Genomic DNA, 25,293 nt, shown 5'->3' with positions numbered 1-25,293 from the left:
AAGCTTAGCGTCTGACATCAACATAACTCTGACATCACTGATCAATAATCAAAGAACACACAGATCAAACTGATTGATCAGCCATCAGAGGAGTCGGATCAATGGAGCTGCTTCTGTTCCTGATGTCCCCTGTTTGATCCTGGACCTGAACTCTCCCTGCAGAGACAAGACAGTCAGACAAGGACAAACAACAACAATAGACCAAAAACAAGAGTGGAGCTGCAAATAAGGCCGAGAGGAACGCTGCAGAAAACTGTTCATGTGTGAATTCATCACTTCATAGATTTCTTTGAGCACTAAAATCAGAGCTGCTTCTATTTCTAATATGACAGCTGTACATTAGAGCTGCAACACTTTAAATGTGAGCCATAAAAACATGATACTCTACAAGTGCATTCAGCTCTGACACTGTCACATCATGAAGGAGACGTGGAAATCACTTTGTTACACAAATCAAAGTCAAATCAGTTCCATGTACTAATGAGAAGTGAAAGGATTGAAGGGTGGAGCAGGAAAAGCTTGTAGAACTGGGGGATCATATATAGATAGGACCGTGGGGTGTGTTTGGAGGTGTGGGGCCGCTCCTGAAATTCAGATACTTTATCTCCAATAATACTGAGAGCCAGGAGAAAGGACAAGAAACGATTCATTCATCTGAGTCTTAATTGTCACATCTGAGAAGTGACAATTATTTCTGCATGTATGACCTGACACTAATTTGACCCCCTCACACCAGGTCAACGAACCACAGCTGTATACTCTTCTCTACTACATCTAACTAGAAGCAGCTATCTGTCTAATGTACAGCATGATACAGACAAACAAGAACATCTCATGTATTGCACTCATACGCAGAACACGGGAGACTTAATGCAGTAAGTCAAAGAATATAGTTTAAATGTTTGCAAAGCAGGGAAACACAATTATATACATCACCAGTACATCAGTCACACGCTCACTTACACCACTGGAGCCGGAGATTAAATACATCATTACTTAAAGAACAAGACTTCATTAATTATTTCAAAAAAGGAATGGGCAACATATTTAGATAACAATGGCCCACCAGGAATATCACCGTGTTCTATGGGAAGCTGGAAAGGCTAACATAATATCTTATTGTTCACATAAGACAAAGGAGGGAAAAAGGCTTGTATTAGAACTGAACAAGAAATTCGATCATTAGACTCTGCCTGTGATGCCTCACCAACAACAACAAGCTAAACCAACAAACTAAAACTAGAATGAAATAATTCACAAGCGAACAGTTTCTGATGCAAAAGCTGCGTTTGGAGAACCTTGAACATGGTAATAAATCTGGAAAATTTCCCCCCAAAACCACTTAAATCTAAATAAGGAAAAAACGCTTCCACTGGGAAGATTCCTCATGATCAACAATAAATACATAAAGATGTTAAAGATTGTTATGAAGCTTTATACTCATCACAGATTAATCCAACTAATGTACCATTTTCTGGATTCACCTCATTCAGTGTCTGAATTCTGAAACAGCCCCAGGTCCACATGGTTTTCCAGCCATTTTACATTTTGGCCTACACTGGCACCTTCTTTTTTCAAGATGGTAATTCAGATTTACAATAATCACACACTATCTCCAAACATGATCTCTGCCATCATTAGTCTGCTTCTTAAACCAGCCCAAGATCCTACGCTTCCATCCAGCTACTGCCCAACCTCACTCACAAATGTAAGCCTTAAAATACTTTGCACTTGCCCAAAGATTATAAAAAAATCTCTCCATTCATAATCCATCCTGACCGAAGATGTAGAGTTCCTCTGAGATAGACACCTGAGAATAACTTTAAAAACTCTACAAAAACCAAAACACAGTGGTAATCTACAACTACCACATTCTTTACACTACTTCTTATCCAACAAAGTGCTGTGTTTCAGAATGGATTAAACCTATTAGACTGGTCATGGCTGGACCAAGAACAAGCACTCTGTGGAAAAGTACAAATCTGTAATCTGCTTGTTAGGCATCATAACTGCTTTAAAAGCCTCAATATAAACACCCGGAGAGAATGATTAAAAGTAACAGTCTTCACGTATCCCATTTAAATTTTGAATAATCCAGTAATGTCAGAAAAATGAGCCTTACACACTCAAACACATGCACGTACTCCACAGACAACTCTGCTGATAACTATATACATGCTATTCAGATAAAACTGAGGTAATTGTACTCGGTCCTAAAACTCTTGGTTTGTAACCAGATACTTAGTCTGGAGGCGTCATGTTGGCCTCCAGTAACTCTGTGAGGAATTTCAGACTCATTTACTTACTTCTAGATTACGTCAGTTTGAGGAGAATGTCTGCATAAAAACAACTGGATGAATTTGTTTCACTGATCACTGACCAGATCAGCCGACCACCATCAATGAACTACATGGTCACTGATGGTGGTCGGCTGGAGGCTTGTCTCCCTGTATGCCCTGCAGCTGGCTGTGGGGTTTTCTGTGACTGTGGTCGTTTGGCGGCTTCCTGGGGGCTGGAGATCTGCAGGTGTCATTTTGGGGAATCTGTGTGAAGACCTTTGTTGTGATTTGGCGCTATATAAATAAAATTGAATTGAATTGAATTGAATTGTGTCTGCCTCGGTTGGTGGTGGGAGTGGTGGTGTTTTTTTAAGTAACGACCCCAATCCTGATGGCAACAAAGAAGGGAAATAGCTCCAACACGCACAAACATTTGATCACACAGCATGTACTTAACTAGATAAATAATTTATTGCTGCTTAGTGATGGTGGTCACGCTCACAGAGAGCCGATGAAAATCGACCAGAAACCAAATCAATATCTGATTGATAATGGAATCGGAATCACTAAATTCTTATCAATTCCAAATCCCTACTTTAAACTTAGTACACTCATGTGCCCTGCCTGGGACGGGGTCCGCTGGTCGCTTGCAGGCTCTTTCATATTGTTGTCTTCCAGATGCTCTGTGCTTTTATTTTCTACTTTTTCTGTTGCAGCTGTAGCAGTCGGAGATTCATTGCGTTTCTATTTGTTGTCTGTCTTTATTATGTGATGAAAGATTTTTGAGTTTTGTGTTATGTTTATTTGTAGCTTCATTTAAAGGAAGAAGAGCTTGTGAATTGGAACCACCACAGAGAAAGGGAGTGAAAACATATGTGCAGAGGAATGCTGTGACATACGATACTTCCTCCTGTGTTAACAGACAAGTTAACGGTCTCTCTCCTTATAAGGAATGTTTTGTTTTCTATACATACCAAGCTATCTCCTTTTTCAACAGACAAGCTAAAGGTATCTCCTTTTAAGGAGATATTATCAGTTCCATACATGCCACTCCTACTGCTGTGGAAACTTACTTGAAGTATAAATAAAGAATGTGCTAAGAGCCCTGGGCGGTTTTCCTCTGTGTAACATCTGTTCTGCACACGTAGGCAGTAGCTGAAAGGTGCAGAGCCGATCGGACCAGGGACGGGGGATCGTCCATGTATATGTACATGAAAAAGATATCTTGAGTCTGAGTTTCTTTGTCTTCTAACAATTTTCTCCTCACATTATGTTTTCTCCCTCCTGCCTGTGTCAGCTGGGACATTATTGCACATGTACTGTAACAACAGAACAACCAGGAGACAAACTGAATGCAGAGCTTGAGAGTCCACAAAACACAAAACTGGGTCAATGATCCAGGAACCATGACACTACTGTCTTTATATGATCTAATCCAAAGCTTGCTTAGATTTCTCATTATGGATGATTTGATTATAAATCAATTAATGGTTCATCCTGTGAGATAACGCTTTCCGTTTCTATTTTCCGTCACTGATAGTGGTGCCCCAGTATTTTTCTTCTTCAGTGCAGGGTCATAGTTGAGTCTATCCCAGCTGTCGTTAGGCTAAAGCATGCAGCCTGTATAAGATAGTGTAGGTCTAACACAGAGAGAACACAGTGTGTGAACCAATAAAATCCTCTCCGACCTTTGACTCTCAGATTGCTCACTGCTTTCTTAAACACGATGTTTCCCTCTTGGCTGTAGACGGTGCAGGTGTAGACTTGTGTGTCTCTCTCTGTGGGGTGTTTCAGGGTCAGACTGAGGTCTCCAGATTTCAGCAGGTCTTTATTCATCTCTTTTCGGCCTCTGTAATCCTGATCCTGTCTATCTGGCTGATCACAGCCATCCTGATACACGTGGACCTTCCTGTTAGCGTCTCTCCACTTCAGCATCATGAGGTAAATCAAGTGTGGTTTTACAGGACAGCTGTACAAAGTCCTTTCCTGCATCCACCTCCTTCTGGGGGACTGAGAAGACAGTGAAGCACGTGTAAGTGATACAGACAGCAACAACAACAATGACGGTAACATTACCTCCAATTCCACTCCTTGTTTCATCGACTCAGACTTGTGATATTTCCACGTGTGTTTATGTGGAATATCAGAAAGTTTTCATAAAAAAACATGCATGTAGTGATTGTGACTGAGACGTGAGCGCTAACAGCGTACACATATATGTGGGACTGACTGAGCTTTAGCAGTATGCTAGCCACATGCTAAACAAACATTATGAGAAACTCATGAAAGTCTCATGGATGATGTGGACACTCACAGTTCATCTCTGAGCTTTTACAGTGACCTCTGCCCTGTATCTACAGCACTCACCTCCACTGACAAAGAGCAGCAGGATCTTTCCCTCCCTGCTGTGGACGGTGCAGGTGTACGTGTGTGTGATTGTGGGGTATTTCAGGGTCAGACTGAGGTCTCCAGGTTCCAGCAGGTTTCTCTTCATCTTTGTTCGGCCTTTATAATCCTTGTGCTGTTCTTCAGGCTGGTCAGAGCCGTTCTGATACACATGGACCGTCCTGTAATCGTTGTCCTTCCACTCCACTTTAGCGTCTTCGGGCAGGTTAACTGTGGTTTTGCAGGGCAACTGGACAGACTCCACCCCCGATTTCACCTCCACCTGGTAAACTGAGAGAATAACAAAGGACAACATGATTAGGGCTGGGTATCGTCGCTGATTTTCAGAATTGATTTGATCGACAATTCGATTCATTTTGAATCAGGCAGTCAGAAATATTGTAATTCTGATCACGTATCAGTACATTTCCATTTTGTTTATATCTATAGAAAGCTGACTCTTGCGAGACTTTATGAAAGGTGTAAGCTGTTTAGTAAAGTCATGTTGTGGAGCTGTTTCACTGATCAATGACTGAGTCTGAAGGAGGTTTTCTGACTTCTGGAACAAACCTGGAAGTTTCTCTTCAGCTCTCTGTATCAGCTGTTTGTAACTCTCAACTCTTTCAGCTTCTGACACTAAACTACAAAAACAGTTCAACATGCCCAGAATATCTTTCTGTTACCTGGATTCACTTAGTCCATCATTGCGATTCTGATAGAAGGTCACATGAATCATTTAAGTTAACCCAGAGTTTATCCTGCAAGTTCACATGAAAGGGGCGGGGTTTATACATGTTTATACAAGTCCTCAACTTGTTGCACTGACATTCCTGTAACAATGCAACGCACAGTTTGCATGTCATTTAGGGGGTTTTAGTCAAATGTATTTCCCCAGCAGAGAAGTCACTTGGATGAGTGACGAAACGTTTCTCCCACAAAACACAACGTCCAGATGAACAGAATCAACTTTTGGAGATTCACAGCATATGTTACCATGGCGATTTTCCCTGTTAAAAAATGAACCACCTTCATAGCACAGAAAACCCAGGATTAACCCTGAAGCTACCTACATAACCAAAATCTGGAAGGATACCTGCTAAGCGTCAGTGTTATGGGTAATGTAGGAGGGACTCACCTGACATGAAATAAAATAACAGACCTCCAGAAACAACGAGAACCAGAATAATTGGGAGCGCTATGCCCCAGGATGGAAACCGCTCTATGTAGAAAACAATAAAAGAGCCTAATGTTAAAACATAATAATAATGATATCACAAGTATGGCTTACATATACAGAACCTTTGATATATATCTCTGACCTTTGACCTGCAGCACTACTTTCTGTCTCAGGATGTTTTTGTCCCTGTAGATGGTGCAGATGTATCCTCCACTGATGTATCCTCCACTGTCTCTCTCTGTGGGGTGTTTCAGGGTCAGACTGAGGTCTCCAGTTCTCAGCAGGTCTTCATTCATCTTTGTTCGGTCTCTGTAAAGGCCGTCCTGTTTCTTAAGGTGGTCACTTCTGTTTAAATACACATGGACTATCCAGAGTTCTGGGTCAGAGCGAGTCCACTCCACTGTGGTGTCATCAGGCAGGTCAGGTTTTGTTTTGCAGGGCAGGATGACAGAGTCTGAGCCTTCCTCCACCTTCACCTCCACCTGCTGGTCTGAGAGGACAATAAATCACAAAATCGACTAGACATCTGGGAGCTGAGCATTAATGTTGCTGACCTCTAACTCTGTTGTAATACATTTAGCGTTTCTTTTTGTCCAATGAAACTAAACTGGATCTTTAATGCTAATATTCCATTTAATCATAATTTGGTCATTTCCAACATTAAAAACCCTTGATGCCATGGAAACATTGCTTAATGCACACAAAGACCTTTTCTAAAAGACGCTTATAAAGGTTTTCAGCATGCAAATGTAGTGTAATTTAAACATAACTAAGCGGTACTGAAAAGAAACAGCTGGCTGAACATGTGTATGTAATTAGACTAACAGGTCAGTGACATGATTGGTATAAAGGCTAAGTAAGAAAATGAAAGTTAGTTGTAGAGTGCTCAAGCAATAAAAAAACACACCTGACAGAAACGTTTTCAACTGCCTTTTGAAGGAGTCCACAGAACAAGGCTGGAGTGCTACACTGTTGTATGTAGGTAAGAGAATTTTATAACTAATTCTAAAATCAACTGGGAGTCGATGTAAAGCAAATAAATGAAGTGTGCTTCGAGCTTGTGTGGCACCTACAAGTGTATGGTCAACATTGTAATTTGGTTTAAACATTTATTCATGTAAAAGGCCTTATTTCATTGTGCTTTTGCTCTTTTCAGTTGAAGCTATGATGATGTAATTGCGCAGCATCGCCACAAGGGAGAAGTAGCTGTGAGTGTGATAGGCCGTTGCAACTCTCCTGTACCTCAGATGAGGAAGAGCCTGCAGAACAAACGCAGCTCGTGTCTCTTGTCTGTACTTTTCTATATAAAACAGACCCCATAGAGATTTTGCATCTGAGTCAAAGCTCAGAGAAGAATCAAATACAACAAGATTACCATTACTGGGCAGCCTATCCAGATGGCAAGGCTTAAAAGACAGACAGCTGGATGCCATCAGCATAGAATTGATAACATTTAATGACCTCAGCTAAATAAAGGATGTAAAATAAAAAATAATGGACTCAGAATTGAGCCTTGCAGAACCCCACAGATCAGATCAAAAGTGTCCGAGCAGAATTTGCTTGCCCTGAGTTAAACTAAGTTAAAAGCTGAAAACAAAAGTAACTGTGGATATAAATGGCCAAATATAGGTCATGCTACTACTTTCAGTGAATGTGTAAATATCAGAGACATGGCAGGGCTACACAAAGGTCAGCTAAGGAACTGGACTCCTACCTGTCAGTGATGCTAACATTGCTGATGATAGCAGGACACCCTAAAGCAGGCCCTAGGTAACCTGCCCTTGGACAGTATCCCACATCCACATGATCCTTTGGGAGTCAGCAGACAAGTTTAACAACAGCTGGTTGAACTCAGCATTTTACTTTGCTTGTTAGCTTTTTTTAATGAGGTCTTGGGTTTCACTGGGAGCCAGCAAGTGGTGAAAAACCTCAGCATCCCTGAAGAGTGTTACACAGTTTTTACAACTAAAAACTTTCATCAGAAAAAAGAAAATATCATGAATGATTCTGCAGTTTTTATACAAAGTGTTCTCCTCATTTTTCGTCTGCTTTGTGACGACCATGGAGCTTAGATCTAAAACGCTGTTGTTTGTTTTAAAGGATTGGCAGAAGACTTTGAGTTTAAGCTCTGATCCGTCTACAGTACTGACTCCTGACCTGCATGATAAGCAGGTGTTTGTTGCTGACCTTTGACCTGCAGCTGTATATCTGTCAGTGTCTGTTCCTCTCTCCCAGCACTGATGGAGCAGGTGTAGCTGCTACTGTCGATCAGTTGTGGTTTTTTCAGAGTGAGGCTGAAGTCTAAAGTGTGCAGAGCATCACGCCTCACCGATGTGCGTCTGCTGTAACGCCGGTTTTGTCCTCTGAGATCATCTCCTCCTCCTCGTCGTAGGTGGACAGATTTGGGATGAAGATCACTGCGATTCCACATCATTGTGGGGTCCACAGGTATGAAACCTGAGTACATACAGGGCAGCAGGACAGATCTTTCCCCCTCATTCACCTCCACCACCACAGCCAGGGCATGCTGGGAAACTGAGGAAACACAAACAGATGTAGAAATGAACCGCAAGCTGTGTGTTTGTCCCAGAGTCCTCACAGGTGACAAATTAGCTTCAGAAACCCAAGACAGGTGTTTGAACACTGAAACATGGACTCTTGACTGCACAATAGTAAGCTGTTATAGTAAGTGTTTCCTTCACCACTTAATGTGAACATTGTGTTGTGTGTCTGTGAGAGTTTTGTACCCTTGTAAACCAAAATTTTTGAAAATTTTATTTTTGTGCATCTACAGATGAGAATTTTGTTTGTAAAGATTTTTTACACAAGTTACAAGTTGATTTTGTTAAGGTCTGTTTACAGATACAAAGCAAACAACTATGTTTAAATCTCTGCACTCAGGTTCCCTGGCTGTCTGTGACTCTCAACCTACGAGTACGAATTTTGACCTGATTTTTCTTCCTTTCAGCTGATTGGTCAATGTCATGTCAATCACAAATGTAACAATCCAATCAGAGAGCAGATGGGTTCAGCTGTTGGGGGGTGCTTTATGTAGCTTCAGGTCCTTGAAGGGAATAAATGCCCTTTTAAATGCCAGCCGAGCGTTTTCCTTCATGACCACGAAGGAAAACAGTCTGTGGTGGTAGTAGCTGCTATCGGATATTTACATAGAGATCCTCTATGTAAATATCCTCTACTGTATTACCCTTCAAGGACCTGCAGTTCAAAAAAGCGACCCTCCGACAGCCAATCCCATCTATTCTTAAATTAGATCTGCCTCGCCCAGGATCTAACACTGAACCTTGGTGAGTCCTACCTCCAAAACAAGTCGTAGGGATGTGTACGGTTGTTTATATTCACTCTCATGTCATTTACTTCCTTAGAAACATAACTCTCATTGCATCTGTTCGTTTTATTATCAAGTATAAAAGTAACAGCCCTCTCACACTGCTTTTATCCTGTTTACGATTTCACTTTTTTCCTAATCCCAACTGACCTTTGACCTGCAGCATACTTTCTGTCTCAGGAAGTCTTTGTCCCTGTAGATGGTGCAGATGTATCCATGTGTGTGTGTGTGTGTGTGTGTGTGTGTGTGTGTGTGTGTGTGTGTGTGTGTGTGTGTGTGTGTGGAGTTTCAGGGTCAGACTGAGGTCTCAAGTTCTCAGCAGGTCTTTGTTTATATTCGTGCAACCACAGTAGAGGTTGTCCTGTTTGTTTACTGTCATTTGGATGCACATGGACCATCATGAGTCCAAAGTCAGAGTGAGTCCACTCCACTGTGGTGTCCTCAGCTCAGACTTTGTTCTGCAGGCTAGGGTGACAAACTATGACCCCTCCTCCACCTTCACCTCCGCCTGTTGGTCTGAGAGGACAATAAACAGTAATATGAAGAACAGAAGCAGCACTAGTAATACTTATAGTATTTGAAGCAGTCACATAAGACTCATTTAGAATTCAAACAAAAAAATCCTTCAATTTGTTTTGAAATTCAATGCAGAAACAGCTCTGGACTGCTTTCTAAATATCTTCTTCAGGACTGTGTTAAATAAAAGGAAGGTTATAAATATAATGATATTATCACAGCTCACTGCATAAAGTAAGAGCTTCTAGAAGTAGTTCTTTAATTGGAGGTGTGAAACAGCCTGTCAATAAAAATACATTTTAAATTGGATTTAAAATTTAAACATTAATTAATAATGAGATTTCTTTGAGCATCAGGGTCTCACAGGCATGTTGTTTTTTTTAAGAAAGTAATGACTGAACAGGAGAAAGTGAATCTAAATAAATAAATCTGCAGATGTTAAAGGTCCTGTACCTAATGATTTGTCTGATTCGTTGCTTTTTTCTCAGAGCAGCCTTTATGTCCATGATCTGCATGGAAACACATCTATGGAGAGGAAATCCAGCTGCTGAGGGTCACATCTGCATCATTGTAGCTTCAGTGGATGTTTCAGTGTCAGGACTGAAGGCGGAGCTTTGTGCGTGTCACTGTAAACAGATTGTTTTACAGCTCTAGTCGATTCTGCACACTCTGCACAGCAAGCCCCAATCACCCAGTCATACGAGCACTTTTTCTACACATCACAGAGGAAGTGGGGGCTCAGGATCGTTTGGCATGCAGAGTGATTGAACTGCCAACCATCCACTTCGTAGATGACTTGCTCCACCTGCTGCAGCCACCCCGATTGTGTTTGGAGAACTCGGGCGTGAAACTAGGAGGAAAGCCGACGTCCTCCTCTTTCCTCAGAAGTGATCTGTGGCCGGCCGGACTTCATTCCACAGATGTGCTTTAACAAAGTGTGAAGCTGAACTCTGAGCTGTGACAGTGAAGCAGTGTGAGAGTGTCAGTAGATGATCAGCAGAGGAAAGTGAAGCTGCTGTGAGCTGATGTCCTGAAGGGCTTTTAAAGAGTCTCTGAGTTTGACAGGAACATGAAGATGTTTGTGGTGTTTGTGATCCTCCTGCACGGTAAGTACACCTTCCTCTCTCTGCTCTCATCATCAGCTTTTCTTTCATCTCTCTCTCTTTAATGTGTTGAAGTGCAGCAGGAGGAGATTTCCATCAAACACTGGATTCTGATTCAGATCAAACTAACAATCCAAAGCAGCAACTTTCAAATCACTGGATTCTTCTTGGTGGCTTTCAGATGAGCTCATGTTACAATCAGCTGCTGTGTGTTGTTGTGTAGCTGAAGCTCTGACTCACATTTTATATGTGACCAAAGGAAACTTGGTGCTGTGTGACACACTTTAGATTCTCTGCTGCTGCTTTGAACTCTTCAAACTAAAGAGCCAAACGGATGATTGACTGTGCAGCTCTGACATGGCACCAAATGTCCCTGTTATCAGCTGCTGGATGGACGTTATCAGAGCTTTTTAGTGCCACACGGATCACCAGGAGCTCCTCCTCTGTCTGCAAACAGGCTCAGCAGCTCTGATCATTCATTGGAGTCAGCACGGAGTGTGGAGACATCTTGTGGTGGTGGAGAGAAGTGCGATCAAAGCTCTGCTGGTGAATGTAGTTACTGTAAGGCAGAGGTGTCGAACTCCAGGCTCCGAGGGCCGGTGTCCTGCAGGTTTTAGATATCACCCTGGGTCAACACACCTGATTAAAATGATTTGTTCATTACCAGGCTTCTGGAGAACTTTGAGACATGTTGAGGAGGTATTTTAGACATTTAAATCAGCTGTGTTGGATCAAGGACACATCCACAACCTGCAGGACACCGGCCCTCGAGGCCTGGAGTTCGACACCTGTGCTGTAAGGTCTCTGATGGAGCTCTGTGATTGGTGGATTGTCCAAACTAAATTAAGTGATAATGATCCAAATTTGACACTGAGCTTTGTTTTTAGCTACAAAGTTTATATCTTCATTCTTTTCCCTCTGCTTGAGGCCTGAAGCCATTCAAAGGTGGGAGATCACTCCACTGCACTGCAGACAGATTTCAGACCTTCATGAATTCTTTCTAAGGCCTGATGTGGCTTTGCTTCCATCTACATGACACATTTATTCACACCTTATGAACCAATCAGGAGCCTCCTGCCTGTCCCCACAGACGCCTCATTAATAAAAGGAAATCAGTGTTTCTATGAGCCGACGAGCTGAACTCAGACTTTAACTTAGAGCTGGATCTTCGACGTGAACGACGCGAGCCGTGGGTTGTTTTTTTCTTTCTCTCACCCTCTCTCAATCAAGCTGCCCATCATCGAGTGCTTTCATGCTGAAACTTCTACATCTGGTTCTAGTGCACAAACATGAACCTGAACTGAAATGTAACACCTCAAACTGTCCAGCAGCTTTGTGTCTCCACATCTCTGCTGGATGGACTCACCCACTGAAGCCAGGACTAAGTGTGGAGCTGTTTGTGGAAAACGTCCTGTATTGCCATCACATGACACAGAGGGGTCCACAGTGGGTGGCACCGGTGACACGGGTAAGCTCACAGTCACTGGGAGGCTGAGTGTGGAGTCAGTGTTGCTGTGGTTTGTGTGTGTGGAGATGAAACACACCTGTGTGTGCTGTTACCCATCACATCTGTTTGACCGCTGTCACAATGAGCTGACCTCTGCTCCTCCTGCTGTCTCTCACTGGACTAACTTTGTTAGCTGGACAACGATCGTGTCCACAAAATGTTTCCTTACAAGGTGAAGAAAGTGTCATTTAAACCAAATCATGGATTTTATTGTGAAAAATCTTCAAACATGTCAGAGTGGTATAGACGTGTTGCTTTGTGAATTTTCCCACAGACGTTGCTCCTGTGCTTCCACAGCTGTCACGCAGACACATTACCGACTTCATGTCCAACAAAGGCTGCCAGATTTGTACTTTTCCACGTCCACATCCATAAATGTGACTTTTCAAATTAAAAGCAGCACTTCCTGTTTCCATGTAGAAAATGTAAAACCACGTGGAAGCTTTAAACATTGTTTGTGATGCTGTTGACGTCTCATTTTCAGTCTGACATGTTTTATACTCATGTATGTCTTGTTTGTGATGAAGCTTCATCCTGTTTTCTGTGTTTGATCTGATTGTTTATCAGCTGACTACAGCTCACGTGACCATCCACCATGTTTCCTCCAACCTGTGATCAGACTGGTGCTCCACCTGGTGCTGCAATAATGCCAAATAATTAGCAACTCTATAAATAGAAGGTAGTTCTGCAAAATCACTCATTAGGATGTTTGTTCTAATTTGCTATGAGCTCAGAGCGCATAGAAAATAAAACTAATAGGCTATAAAGAGTGATATGAACATAGTTAGAACTTACCGGAATGAAAATGTCTGGAGCACCAACAGATATTTGGAGATGGAAGAGAACTGCACGTCAGCTCGTCTCACAGCTGCTATCCAGGCTAGCCGCCTCATGTTGCTTCCAGGTTGGGAAAGAATGAAAAGATAAACCATTTCCAACCTTATTCTCTTGCCGGTCGTGTGATCGAACATTGCAGCCGACCACACAGCAAATACAAACCGTGGCTGTTGTGTGTGACTTCGCTCCCTTTTCACTTGCGCTAGACCCCAAAAATGGCGGATCGGGCCAAAATCCTTTCCACGCCCACCCCCGTGACATCACGCTCCAAAGCCCTAAATTCAGGATGGTATCGACGATACTGATCCGATACGATACTTTGTACATAAACTTATTTTATTTATTGTATCTCAAATTATAGCATCATAATGATTACAGGGCATCAGATTACTTGTTCTTATCACTTAATAATCCAGAGTTCATCATATAGAAATAAAAAAACTGAAGTTGTGCTATTTGAACACGTTGCCTGCCTGCAGCACTAAAGGACTCTGTGAGAGACGTCTGTCTCGCCCTAGCAGCACCTGTCCCTCTCCTCCTCTTCAGTTCGCCTCAACATACGCTCGTCATATTCTGTGATATGATTTACTCTGAGGTGTTTGACAAGGTTAGTGATGTTGCCACAACCATACATGCCAACCCTCCCGATTTTTCCGGGAGAATCCCGAATTTCAGTGCCCCTCCCGAAAACCTCCCGGAGCCACCATTCTCCTGAATTTCTCCCGATATTCCACCCGGACAACAAAATTGAAAAACCATATCGCAGAATTCATAGCGCGGCCCAGCCAATTCCAGTTTCCACCAATGGCGGCAGCGACTTAGTTTTAATATTGCTCTTATTTCTCTTTCTTGTTTGCAAAAAACTTTTAACACGTTTTCAGGTGAGAATGTAGCTGTGTGAACTTCAAATATCTGAGCCGACACATCGTCTTCAAAGCCCCGCGGTCTTTCACTACTCGGGTTAAACATGATATATAAATCACTTTGATAACTTAAAAATGTTATTGTTTGGCTTTTTCAGTGTTTTATTTGTTCGTGAGTAAATCGGTTTGGCTGAGATTAAAGTTATTAGATTAGATTCAATTAAATTTAACTTTTTTAATCCATCAGGTCTGACGTCACTAGCCATGTCTGGGCCTAAACTCCGCTGCAGGTCCATATATCAATCTGTCTGCATATCAGTGATGTTGGAGACACAAAGCTGAGTGCAGAGTTTAAAAAGCTGTTCTCCATTGTAGAGACAAAAGGTCTCTAACTTGTCCTTTAACCTCATGTGTTCTCCCTGGTAGAAGCAAATACATAAAAATAAGGCTTTTATGAAAACACTGCATAAAAATAGCCTCTGTTAAAAGTACTAAAGTTAGAGTTCAGAGTTGAATATTAGATTAAATAAATTTTATTCAAAGTTTGATTAGCAGAAATGTCAGCATGTAGCACAGAGCTACAGTTAAGAGTCTGAGTGAGTCGCACAGGTCTGAATGTACCTTAAAAGCTCTTTATAATTGTAGGAGCCATTCTTGGGTTAATACCTTATGTGGTCACTAGAGGTCACCTTTTTCTGTTTTGATTATGTAATGTAAAGGTATTTAAGGTAGACGCACGTAATCGGCGTCAGGTGTGTCATTGAGAAGGCAAACAGTTTGTGACCGTTGCGCTGTTATGCTAAGTCGATACGGAATAAAGACCAAAAAGGACAAGATACATACTGCTGGATTTATTGGACTGTGAACTTAATTCATGCATACCAGTGACATCGCGTCATCCCCGTTAACGACCACCTCAGTGGCTTCAAGCGTAGGCTTAGCCTCTACCATAGAGTCACAAACTTCTTTTCTTTGGGGAAAAGTTTGTGCCAACTTCGCCGTGGTGTTTTGGAGACTCGGCGCAAACAGGACAATTAAAGTCTGAGTGATCGATCGTCGCGGAGAGCTGAATGCCGTTTGGAAAGTGGAGGTTTCACGAGGAGCGGACAGCTGGACTAGCGGTCTGTCAACTGACGACGTGGAATGCTTGGCGATTGTTCCGTGGATGTTGGAGAGGACTCAGAATTCTTCATCGGAATCAGTACGGCGCCCAACGCAAGGTATGAGTAGCGCTACTAATAAATGGCCATTTATAAAAGTGTGCACACTTATTTAAGAAGACGTAATTCCAATGCATTGGTGGTCAACCCAAATAAAACTGATTTATAAACACAAACTCGCATGTGCGCATAAACCCTCAATACTTGATAAATATTTGAGTTTTGGAACATTTGAACTATGGACACAAATAAAGCTGCTGACAGGCCCCCGGAGCCTGCTGCAGAATCAGCTGTGCAAAGTAGCAACGCCAGCAAGGCTGAGACACATCCAGAAAAGGAAAAACGAGTGGTGAAATTGACTGCTAAGGTACTTGCAGAGAGACTAGACAGAGTGCAACGTGATAGAAAGGCTAAATTAAATAAAGCTAATAAGGTAAAAGAGAGTATAAGGGTCTCAATGGAAAAAAATGAAACTTCTATGGTTCAAGCATCATTCAATGATTTTGTTGGTTTGTGTAATGAAGCAAAAACAATTCATGGTTCATTGATGTGTTTGTTACCAGATGATGAAAAAGAAAAGCATGAAACATGGTTTAAAGCAAAAACAATGCATTATGATGAGCTCACTTATGAAGTTAAAGAATGGTTGTCAGGTTGCGAACATTTACATTTAAAGGGTGATCATGGTGTTGATGATGGTGTTAAGCCAGAGGACAGTGTTTCAAATGTTGTTGGTAAATCTTCAGTCACTAAAAGCTCATCTAGTGGTAAAGTGAGCACAACTTCTGCCAAAATCAAAGCAAAAGCAGAAAAGGCAGCATTACTCGCTCGTATGGCAGTCCTAAAAGAGAAGCATGCTTTGGAGGAGCAAGAGCTAAAGCTAAGGAGGAAACGTGAACAGCTTGAGCTTGAAGCGTTGCTTTCTGCCTCTTCTGCAAAGTTAGCTGTTCTCCAAGCTGCTGAAGTTCAAAGTATATCTAACATATCGTCCAATGCTATGAATTCATATTATGAAAGGGAAATCAAGAAAACAGCTGCTTCAGCCACAATCAAGCCTAGTACACCAGTCAATGAAGATAAACCTGCAGTGCAAATAGTACAGACTGAAAGCAACATATCTGCAATGATCCTGCCAGGAACGGAAATCGAAAGTGAGCCACAAGCTCAAACGGTCATCACAACGCAATTTCACAATGTGGATCCTCCATCGCCCAGGTCAATTCCTACAGCGGCAGAAGGACGGTCGGAGGACATTTGTACCATTTTACAAAGACAAAATGAAATAACTGCAACCCTTGTTCAGCATCAGCGTGCATCGTCATTACCATCCAGGAAAATACCTGTATTCGATGGTGATCCTCTTCAGTACATCTCTTTCATTAATGCGTTTGAACAAGGAGTGGAAGAAAAGGCCAATAAGAGGGACTGCTTGTATTATTTGGAGCAGTTTACAACAAGACAGCCGAGAGAGCTGGTACGCAGTTGTCAACATATGGCTGCAGGACAAGGCTATATACAAGCAAAGCAACTGCTCAAAGAACACTTCGGAAATGAATATAAAATTGCAACTGCTTACATTGACAAGGCGTTATCTTGGCCTGCAATTAAAAATGAAGATGTGAAATCATTGCAAGCATATTCCCTTTTCTTATGTGGGAGTTGTAATGTCATGAAAACATTGCAACATATGCAGGAACTGGACATGCCAGTGAACATGAAAATCATTTTGTGCAAGTTGCCATATAAAATGAGAGAGAAATGGCGAGCGTTTGCATATGATATATTGGAAACCTCTAAACACAGAGCTCTGTTTCAAGATTTGGTTGCATTTATTGAAAGGCAGGTGAAAATTCTTTCGGCTCCTTTGTTTGGGGACATTCAGAATGTAACGTCAATAATCCCTGTCTCAAAGGTTGACAACAGACTGAAGTCACAACCAAGCAAACAAATTAAAGGGAACAGCTTTGCTGCTACAGCCACACCCATGAACATGAATAAAACCTACAGCACGGAAAGGCTGATTACTACAACAAGCCATGACTTTACAGTAAAGCCATCTTGTGTCTGCTGTACTCAACGACACACACTGGAGGAGTGTCAACAGTTTCAGCGGAAGAAGCACAGAGACAAAATGCTTTTTCTAAAGGAGAACGGGCTGTGTTTTGGTTGCTTAGGTGCTGGGCACATAAGCAAGGACTGTGCTAAGCGTTTGATATGTAGAACGTGTGGTAAAGGTCATCCCACTGTCCTCCATATTGATAACGATGGTGTAAGCCCTGAATGCTATGGAGAGCCCTCCTCTTCAAAGAATGTAAAAACTTGTGGTCATACAGGGGCCGGAAGAGAAAGCGGTTTGCTTTCCATTCTGCCAGTTCAAATAAAGTCTGTTAAAGGTAGTCATGTCATACAGACATATGCTTTTTTTAAGATCCTGGCAGTTCAGCTAGCTTCTGTTCAGAGCACCTCATGCAAAGGCTAAATCTTGTGGGCAAAAGAACTCAATTCCTGTTACAAACGATGGGTCAAGAAAAGGTCGTCTCTGCCCACTCACTTACTGGTCTTGAAGTTTCTGGTTTAGGCAGCAATGCCTTCTATGAACTTCCAGAAATCCTAACACAGGAAAGGATGCCTGTCACCACGGATAACTTTGTAAAGGAAGAAGATCTGATCAGGTGGCCATATCTGTCAAAGGTTCAAATTCCCCACATAATGGCTAATGTGGACCTGTTGATTGGTTGCAACGCTCCCAAGTTATTGGAACCATGGGAGGTCATTCATAGCCAGGGGAATGGCCCATATGCTATAAGAACAGCATTGGGTTGGGTCATAAATGGGCCCATGGAAGATGGTAAAAGCAACTTGGACAGCGAGCACCCACCAACAGTTGTAAATAGGATATCTGTTTGTAAGCTGGAGGAGATGTTGAAAAGTCAATATAACTATGACTTTAATGAAAGGGTTACAGAGGAAAGGGGTTTGTCAAGGGAGGACCTTAAGTTCATGAAGATCATGGAAAAATCTGCAACAATGGAAGATGGACACTACTGTTTGAAGTTACCTTTTAAAAGGGATAACATAAAGATGCCAAACAATTTCTCCATAGTTAAACAAAGATTGCAAAGTCTACAACGAAAACTTCTCAACAATGAACAGTTGCATAAAGAATATAAAAACTTTATGGACGAGATAAGTAATGCAACAACGATTTGGAGAAGAGATTGCTACGTTGTCAAGTGGGAAAGGTTCTGTGAGCAGGCACAGCTCAATTTATAGATTAGATCCTTATCTTGACGATAAAGGCCTCTTAAGAGTTGGGGGACGACTGACAAAGGGCTCCTTACCAGAAGAAATAAAGCATCCCTTTGTTCTTGCAAAGGATCAACATGTAGCAAATCTCATCCTAAAGCACATTCATCAACAGCTTGGTCATAGTGGTCGTAACCACACCTTATCCACACTAAGGAGAAAATACTGGATCACAAAGGTCAACTCGGCTGTAAGGAAGGTTATCGCAGAATGTAATTTTTGCAGAAAATATCATGGAAAAGCCTTGGAGCAAAAGATGGCAGATTTACCCAAGGAAAGAATCTTGCCAGATAACCCACCATTCACCAATGTCGGGGTTGATTACTTCGGACCTATTGTAGTGAAAAGAGGACGAGGTACAGCTAAACGCTATGGAGTCATTTTCACCTGTTTAGCCAGCCGAGCAGTGCACTTGGAAGTGGCTAGCTCTCTAAACACAGATGCCTGCATTAATGCTTTGCGTCGTTTTGTGAGTCGAAGAGGTCAAGTCGCTCACATCCAATCGGACAATGGAACCAACTTTGTCGGAGCAGACAGAGAGTTAAGGGAGGCTCTTGAATTGCTGAAACATACCCAAATAGCGGATGCTTTGCGACACATTGGAATAAGATGGAGTTTTAATCCGCCTGGAGCATCACATCATGGTGGAATTTGGGAACGGATAATTCGTATGATCAGAAAGATTCTGAGATCCGTTCTTCAGCAACAACAGTTGGACGACGATGGATTAAATACGGTTCAATGTGAAATTGAAGCAATTTTAAATGACAGACCCAAGCAGTGTGATGAACTATCATGTTAATGAAAACAATCAAACTTTAAATTTTATCAGGTCTACAGTCTATTTATTATCACACACAATTTGTTTAGACAAGTACCAGCTTGTTTTCACAGTTTTGAACACCATCTCTACCTACAAGTGCATCTCACATGATCTTTTTAAACTTCAAATTTGTTTTGTTTTATTGAACAGGTTTACGTGTTTCATCAAGGCGGTGTGTGAAGAGACCATGGTCTGAGGAGGAGATAGGAGCGGTGATGAAACATATGAAGCCTTTTATTGAAAACGGTATCACTGTCACCAACCAGCAGTGTCTGAAGTGCAAAGAAAAGGAACAACCTATCTTGGAGACGAGATCTATTCAAAACATTTGAGATTTTGTGCGCAACAGAGGACTGGCCTTTAAAAAAAAAAAAATAAATGTTAAACACTAAATGCACTTTTTGACAGTCTGAGCCTTTACCTTTCTGGGCCTGATTTCAAGGTTAGTGTTCTCCATTCAAAAAGTATGTAGTTGACTTCACTGTGCTCACAGGCAGTGTTTTGTTTTGATGTGTGGTTAGCCTGAGTCTTTTAATGCCAGGATTCACTTTTATTTTCCTTCAATAATTGTTACAATGCTGTCCTTTTAAGGAATTGATTATTGAGTTGGTTATATTAAATATAATTCAGTAATTCAACAAATGTGTTGTGTGTTGATATAAGTCTTATGTATAAGTCATGGTGTCAGCCCGACTCACCCCTGGTGTGCAAAGGTGCTGTTTTATTGGTCAGCCACTCAGTGCCAGTTTCTTCAGGACAATGAAAAACTCTATAATACATAGTTTGTTCTAGTTGATGCAAGCACTGTTGTGTTATGCTTCTAGTTGTTTTAATGACACTTTGACCACCTGTTAGTAGATCACAACAGATATGATCTGTGGTGTTTTATGTATGCTTGTATGTCAGATTGTAATGCTCATCAGAGAAAACCAAAATATAGTCTTTTTATTATTTTTTTAATTTATTCATCCAGCCATCCATCTTCAACTGCTTATCCGAGGCCGGGTCGCAGGGGCAGCAGCCTAAGCAAATTTATTCAATTTTACTATAATGATGTATCAGTCACAGTCTTATAATACACCTTCTTTTCTAAGAAGGTTATACTTAGTGCATGTGTGAGTATATGTACAGTGAACTGGCTTTACACACCATGTGTCCTTTTAAACCAGATTTAATCAGTGTGTGTGTGTACAGTAGACTGGCTTTACACACCATGTGTCCCTTCAGAACAGACTATACTTTGTGTATATGTATGATGACATCACTGACCTTGTACACCAGACTGTCCTTATAGACCGAGCTACAGAAAAGTCTCTACAAACCACCAGAATGTCTGAAAAAATAGCCTTTTTTATATCTCAGTCGAGCAAAGAAAATGTTTAAATTTTAAGTTGTGTATAGGTTTGCTGATTTTTTTTTCATGATTTTTGATATGCATATTGTAGCTCTAGCACCTCTGGAACCCGGTGTCCCCATAGCCCTATGTCCAGTCTGATTTGCCAAAAATTTCAGAAATTGTCCCTCTAACCCAAGAAACGGGTGTGTGTGTGTGTGTGTGTGTGTGTGTGTGTGTGTGTGTGCGCGCGCGTGCAATTTTAAATGACAGACCCATCACAAAGCTTTCTGATGATCCAAAAGACCTAGAGCCACTTACACCAAATCACATCCTCCTGATGAAAGGAAAACCATCTTTACCACCCGGACTATTTGACCCTCAGGATATGTATCTGAAGAGAAGATGGAAACAGGCTCAGTACATCTCAGATCTTTTTTGGAAACGATGGATACGTGAATACCTGCCTTTGTTAGAGGAGAGACAAAAATGGAACCAAAAGAAGAAGAATCTAAAACCTGGAGATATAGTCATGATGATGGATTCTTCTGCACCGCGTGGTTCCTGGCCACTTGGAAGAGTTCTGGAAACCATTCGTGACAAAAAAGGACTTGTGCGATCTGCATGTTTAAAAACAAAGACTAATATTCTGGAAAGACCTGTAACTAAACTTTGCTTGTTACATGAGACTGTAATCTAAAAGTGTGTTATTTATGTTTATTTATGTGAATGTATAGGTCTAAAGTAGACTGTATTAGTGGCTCCTTATTTTCTTTGTGATTAGAATTGCCATGTCTGATAGCCATTTCAATTAGGGGCCGGGGTGTAGGAGCCATTCTTGGGTTAATACCTTATGTGGTCACTAGAGGTCACCTTTTTCTGTTTTGATTATGTAATGTAAAGGTATTTAAGGTAGACGCATGTAATCGGCGTCAGGTGTGTCATTGAGAAGGCAAACAGTTTGTGACCGTTGTGCTGTTATGCTATGTCGATACGGAATAAAGACCAAAAAGGACAAGATACATACTGCTGGATTTATTGGACTGTGAACTTAATTCATGCATACCAGTGACATCGCGTCACCCCCGTTAACGACCACCTCAGTGGCTTCAAGCGTAGGCTTAGCCTCTACAATAATAATTAGACATTACATTGGGGACGGCTGTAGCTCAGAGCGGGTCATCTACTGATCGGAAGGTTGGTGGTTCAATCCCTGGCTCCCCCTACTCTGCATGCCAAATATTCTTGGGCAAGATATTAACACCAAGTTTTCTCTGGTGCATCCATCGCAGTATGAATGTGTGTGAATGGTAGTTAGTAAGCACTTAAAGCATAGAAACAGTGCTTGTGTGAATGTGGCACGTGTTGAGAGTAGCAAGGTGATACATAAGAATCAGCCCGATTATAATTGATTATTTTAACTTGTTTGATCTGCTGCTCACAACAATCAAGCACAAGCAGACATTTTGAATTTTCATAGTTTTACAGCTTTTCTTGCAGATACAAACCTTACTTATTCATAGTACACAAAGTAATTTAGCAATAAACTTTTAAAGGCAGAAAACCTTTTTTCACTTTATGCTATAGAAACTTCAGGTTTTTAAGACTAAAGATGAGCTATGAGCTATTTTTCTGTCATTTGATTTCTGACAGTTTAAAGAGTCGTGCTGACAGATTTCTGTCATTGTGACTTTTTCTTCATCATGTAGAAAAACAGTTAAATATGTGACTCCTTCACAGTGACAGGAAGTTCCACTGGTCCGGCCCATTAAGGTCAAAGGGGGCTGTCTGTCGCCCCCCATGTAAAGTCAGTGTGACGCCCCTGGTGTGAATCATGGATAACAGGAACTGTCAACGCTCTAGCATAGCATCAATATATAGAAGAGCAAGCATGCCCGGTCACTGACGACACATGCTAGCTGTGCCTTCATTAGCAGTTAGCATTAGCCATGCTAGCTTCCTGTTACTGTGTTCATGTGCTACGTGCTGATTGTCGCTGCAGTGATATTTGATGCTCCACAAGCTGACAGGCTAACAGTCCTCTTTACTCGTTAGTGTAGTAAAGTGTAATGTAGTAATTGGCTATTTTGCACACACACATGGGGCCTTGGAGGCCAGCTGCATCAATCAGAGCCTGGTGGGTTGGGCTGCTGCATTCATTCACCCCATCGCTGCTGCCTTCCTAAAGCCCCCCCACACACACGTACACACAATTTTTACAACACTCCAGTTTGAGTGTCATTATATTTTAGCAGTTTCTGAGTTGAGGAGAATAACAAGACATTTAACATTCGATGTAGCCTCATTGTTGAGTATTAAGCACAGATGAAATAAAGACGTTTAAACTGAAGAATATCTGAGCGGATGGTGCAAACAGCAAACAGCTGCTGCTGAAGACGCTGCAGTCCACAGACAGTGACACACAGACAGGTCGGCTGCAGTAACACTTTAATACAGGACAGCATCAACAGTAAGTCCATCACATGGTCACAGAGTTATCACAGTACAGTCACAGGAACACGGTTACAACATGACAGCAGCTGCTGAGCCAGGCTCCCTGCATCATCCAGAGAAATAAAAGCAAACTATAAAGTGAGGCTGGAGCCGACAGCACTGATGCTTTTCTCTGTCACATGTCAGTCTCTTTGGATTTCACACTGCTGAGTTTAAAGACGTATGAAATGAGCCTCCACCCTCTGCTGCTCCCTGAGCTCAGCTCACGTCTGTCATTAGGCCAGTGCAGCAGCTGACTGCATGTTTGAGGCTGAAGGTGTTTTTCCTGTTAGTGATATTCAGTCACATTCCTGCTCTGTGTGTGCGTCTCTGTAACAGTGACATTCGTGTCCCTGCAGTGCTGATAAATCAGGATGTTTAAGGAGCTGAAGTCAGCAGAAACAGACGGAGCAGCTCAGTCTCACTGTTACATTCACTTTGTCACAATATTCAACTTTAAGGACACTTTCAGCAGACCTGAGGGAAATCCCAGAGATAACACTGTGTCAGGCTGCACACGAGCCGAAGGCAGCTTTTAAAAAGGCTTTTCTACATTAAAGAACAGACGATGACTTACACAGAGGGACATCATCATTAGCCCTGCTCAGTGTGCAGGTTTGCTCACAAACAAGTCAACGCTGTGAAACTTTCACCTGTTTTTTTCCTCGAGTTTTCTTTCTCTCTCCATTAAAACCAAACTGCCGTAAAATTAGAGACAGTTTATTTGCTAAAACATGATAGTGATTATGTCCTGGTGTGTTATTTTCAGACTTGGGGAAAATTCTGAGAATTAGAGAAAAATAATAACAAAACGAGGCTAAGAGCATCCATTCATGCAGGGATTACCATGGCAACAGAGTCCTCTTCTTCAGACAACACTCACGTGTTAAGTATCAGCAGCTACACGGACTGAAAGCATAAACACTTCAGTTTGAAAATAGATTTCTTTGGTTTGTTTTGCGCGCGTGTGTGCGTGCGTGTGTGTGTGTGTGTGTGTTTTAGAGAGTACATTTTAAAAGACTTACTGAAAACAAACACTGTGTTTCTTGAAAGTAGCGAAGCTGCACAGCAGAGAACGATTTGTAAAGTTAAACACAGACGGCTAAGTGTTTGAGTCTGTTTCGTACGGCGCTTGCTGTTTCACGGTGCATCACAGGATAATTGTCGTACAGTCACGACGCTACAGATAGAGACACAAAGCAAAGGAAACAAAGCAGCACTCGTGCTATGCTACAAAGAAATATCAGGCTCACTGCTGCTGAGTCAGCGTTGAAGCTGCCTGCTCTGGATCAGCTCTAATGGCACTTTGTTTCAGAGTCAGCATGTGGCCTGTTGGTTCATATTCTACATCATTGAGTCGCTGTGATTGTAAAGTGCATATGATACAACTGTCACAGATACTGTGCAAACCAAGCCAGCTGTTCAATTCTAAAGCTTTATTTGTCCTCATGGTGGACAGCACCTCCACCTCCTGCTGACTGTTACAGCCACGGAGCAGCTCCTTCATCCCCACAGTCACTCTGTGCAGTGCACACACACACATCGCTGCTCCCACCACACCAGTTCTTTTTCACACCAGAGAGTGAAATCGCCGTCACTCCCAGACTGCACGTGAGACGTTATCATCTGTGCAGCAAAAAGATTTAAGCAGCTGCTTTTCTATTGTTCATGTCGACAGAAGCATCAAATAACTCAAATGTACACTCTGACGATCATGAGTGGGTTTGTTTTCTTTCTTTTTTCACAGAGAGTAGTGAGAAACAAGTCTGAGCATGACTCTGTTTGTGCCCGTTCAGCCATGACTCAGCAGCTAAAGCAGGGGTGTCCAACATACGGCCAGCGGGCCACATCAGGCCCTGATACACGTTCATATGTCAGTTATTATTAATGATTAATGTGGAGCTGAATCTTCAGCCCTGCTGGTCTCCATGCAGACAGAGGTGGGACCATGCAGCCAATCACATGCTAAGACAGACTGGGTCACACCATTATGCTAAAGAAGGACAGCAAGTTTTAAAAAATAGCCTCTGTTAAAAAGACTAAAGTTAGAGTTCAGAGTTGAATATTAGATTAAATAAAGTTAATACAAAGTGTCTCTGAAATACAGAGATGCAGAAATGTGAGCATGTAGCACACCCATATGGAAAAAAAATAGAAAAACTTAT

At 41.8% G+C, this 25,293-nt stretch overlaps 1 protein-coding gene, 1 long non-coding RNA gene and 1 pseudogene across 4 annotated transcripts in view; 1 reads left to right on the top strand and 2 right to left on the bottom strand.

Annotated features, from left to right (window-relative positions):
• The window catches only part of LOC146673034 (uncharacterized), a 44,886-nt pseudogene extending 35,533 nt beyond the window's left edge, over window positions 1-9,353 (bottom strand). Inside the window, exons 1-6 of the transcript XR_014910695.1 lie at window positions 9,338-9,353; window positions 8,029-8,454; window positions 5,984-6,331; window positions 5,800-5,883; window positions 4,647-4,955; window positions 3,968-4,289 (exon numbers count right to left, since the gene is read on the bottom strand). The product of XR_014910695.1 is annotated as an uncharacterized LOC146673034 (transcript). The remainder of the gene's footprint in view (window positions 1-3,967; window positions 4,290-4,646; window positions 4,956-5,799; window positions 5,884-5,983; window positions 6,332-8,028; window positions 8,455-9,337) is intronic.
• LOC146673017 (uncharacterized) overlaps window positions 1-25,293 on the top strand; it is a 406,340-nt gene that overhangs the window by 47,754 nt on the left and 333,293 nt on the right. The gene's annotated exons all lie outside the window — the stretch shown is intronic.
• Window positions 1-25,293, bottom strand: part of LOC146673023 (NACHT, LRR and PYD domains-containing protein 3-like) — a 505,210-nt gene that overhangs the window by 334,642 nt on the left and 145,275 nt on the right. The gene's annotated exons all lie outside the window — the stretch shown is intronic.

Source organism: Rhamphochromis longiceps, linkage group LG3, assembly GCF_057381845.1.
Source record: "Rhamphochromis longiceps isolate RC_006_pf linkage group LG3, R_longiceps_female_GT1.1, whole genome shotgun sequence".
Taxonomy (NCBI): domain Eukaryota; kingdom Metazoa; phylum Chordata; class Actinopteri; order Cichliformes; family Cichlidae; genus Rhamphochromis; species Rhamphochromis longiceps.
The sequence above is the reverse complement of the archived record's forward strand: the minus strand, read 5'-3'. Positions and strand labels throughout refer to the sequence as shown.